General features: G+C 50.4%; 1 non-coding gene across 1 annotated transcript in view; it reads left to right on the plus strand.

The window, feature by feature from the left end:
• The first annotated feature begins 1,148 nt into the window (after positions 1–1,148).
• Positions 1,149–2,500, plus strand: part of LOC143472383 (small subunit ribosomal RNA) — a 1,808-nt gene continuing 456 nt past the window's right edge. The window contains exon 1 of the ribosomal RNA XR_013119742.1: positions 1,149–2,500. This exon is cut by the window's right edge and continues 456 nt beyond it. This is a non-coding gene — a ribosomal RNA (small subunit ribosomal RNA).

The raw sequence follows: 2,500 nt of genomic DNA on the forward strand, positions 1-2,500 counted from the left end.
TTTTATTTTATAATTTAACAATAACTTTGTACAATTAAATAACTTTAATTGATAAATACGTTGTCATTGCCTTGCATTGACTCACGTAGCTTTGCAATGCTGCTTGATGATCATTTGATGATTTTGTTGTATGACATATATTGTTATGATTATATCGATTAAAATTGTGCACTTTGACACTGTATGGCATTAGATTAATTTTATCAAGTCGATTCACACCAAAAAAATGTTAAAGTCCAAACGCCCAGGTCGCGCGGATAGCCCTCACCCGCCGCGGATTTTCCCAAGTCGGAAGAGCTTTAGCCGCGAGTCGGTGTTTGGACTTTAACTTTTTGTTGGTGTGATGAGACTTGAAAATTTTTTAGAGTCCAAACGACCAGGTCGCGCGCATAGCTTTCACCTGGCGCGGATTTTCCGAACTCGGGAGAGCATCACGCGCGGGTCGGTGTTGTGGACTCTGAAAATTTTTCCCATCCACTCCAAAAAATGTTAGAGTCCAAACGCCCAGGCCGCGCATATTCTCTTGACCGAGCGCGGATTTTTCGACCTCGGAAAAGTTTTTGCCGCGGGTCGATGTTTGGACTCTGAAATTTTTTCAAGTCTCGACAAAAAGTTAAAGTCCAAACGTTGGGAAATATTTTCAGAGTCCAAACGTTCGAGTTGCGCGCAGTGCCCGGCCGGGGCGCGGTTCGGCGGCCACGGCAAGCGGCCACGCACCTTCCCAAACTCCAAATCCGGCCGCGAGCTCGCGCGATCCCGAGGCCGTTCTGGGGTACCATGGCGATGCAGGATTCTGTGACTACTATGAGGGAGCAGGCAGTCGTGTGAGCGAATGCGCGCGCGAGTGCGAATCGAAGCAGAATCGATCTCGGTTGGCGTCGGGCACGATGGGCAGATGTAATGCTGTTCGCGCGGTCGCCCATGCTTAGCCGGGGTTTTGAGCGGTCTGTCGGATCCAGTGGCAAGCTATCGGCGTGCCTCGGCGCGAGTATTGCACTCGAATCGCCGGGCAGCGTCCGGAATTGACGGTTTTCGGAGCTCGTGCAAGCCGCGAGCGTAGTGTTTGAGTAGCGATGTACACGGAGAACGTGTGAAAAGAAACGCGGGGCGCCCGTCGTCCCGCAGCAGCCTCGTTTGCTGCGAATAGCTACCTGGTTGATCCTGCCAGTAGTCATATGCTTGTCTCAAAGATTAAGCCATGCAAGTGTAAGTACGAGCTCTCGTACAGTGAAACTGCGAATGGCTCATTAAATCAGTTATGGTTCATTTGATCGTACGTGTTACTTGGATAACTGTGGTAATTCTAGAGCTAATACATGCGAAAAGCGCCGACTCACGGAGGCGTGCATTTATCAGACCAAAAACCGACCGGGCCTCGGCCCGTGCTCGTTGGTGACTCTGGATAACTTTGCGGATCGCACGGTCTTGCACCGGCGACAAATCATTCAAGTGTCTGCCCTATCAACTTTCGTCGGTACGGTATCTGCCTACCGAGGTTCTTACGGGTGACGGGGAATCAGGGTTCGATTCCGGAGAGGGAGCCTGAGAAACGGCTACCACTTCCAAGGAAGGCAGCAGGCGCGCAAATTACCCATTCCCGACGCGGGGAGGTAGTGACGAAAAATAACAATGCAGGACTCTAACGAGGCCCTGTAATTGGAATGAGTACACTCTAAAACTTTTAACGAGTATCCATTGGAGGGCAAGTCTGGTGCCAGCAGCCGCGGTAATTCCAGCTCCAAAAGTGTATATTTAAGTTGTTGCGGTTAAAAAGCTCGTAGTTGGATTTTGGGCTCGGGCCGTCGGTCCGTCGCAAGGCGTGTACTGGCGTGCCCGGCCTCACCTTCGGTTCACCGTCGGTGCTCTTGACTGAGTGTTGGCGGCGGCCGGAACGTTTACTTTGAAAAAATTAGAGTGTTCAAAGCAGGCGGTTCGCCTGAATAATGGTGCATGGAATAATGGAATAGGACCTCGGTTCTATTTTGTTGGTTTTCGGAGCGCGAGGTAATGATTAAGAGGGACGGACGGGGGCATTCGTACTGTGCCGCTAGAGGTGAAATTCTTGGATCGGCGCAAGACGAACAACTGCGAAAGCATTTGCCAAGAATGTTTTCTTTAATCAAGAGCGAAAGTCAGAGGTTCGAAGACGATCAGATACCGTCCTAGTTCTGACTATAAACGATGCCAACTAGCGATCGGGGGGCGTTACTTTGACGACCTCTCCGGCAGCTTTCGGGAAACCAAAGTCTTTGGGTTCCGGGGGAAGTATGGTTGCAAAGCTGAAACTTAAAGGAATTGACGGAAGGGCACCACCAGGAGTGGAGCCTGCGGCTTAATTTGACTCAACACGGGAAATCTCACCCGGCCCGGACACAGTGAGGATTGACAGATTGAGAGCTCTTTCTTGATTCTGTGGGTGGTGGTGCATGGCCGTTCTTAGTTGGTGGAGCGATTTGTCTGGTTAATTCCGATAACGAACGAGACTCTGGCTTGCTAAATA

Source organism: Clavelina lepadiformis, unplaced genomic scaffold, assembly GCF_947623445.1.
Source record: "Clavelina lepadiformis unplaced genomic scaffold, kaClaLepa1.1 scaffold_123, whole genome shotgun sequence".
Classification (NCBI taxonomy): domain Eukaryota; kingdom Metazoa; phylum Chordata; class Ascidiacea; order Aplousobranchia; family Clavelinidae; genus Clavelina; species Clavelina lepadiformis.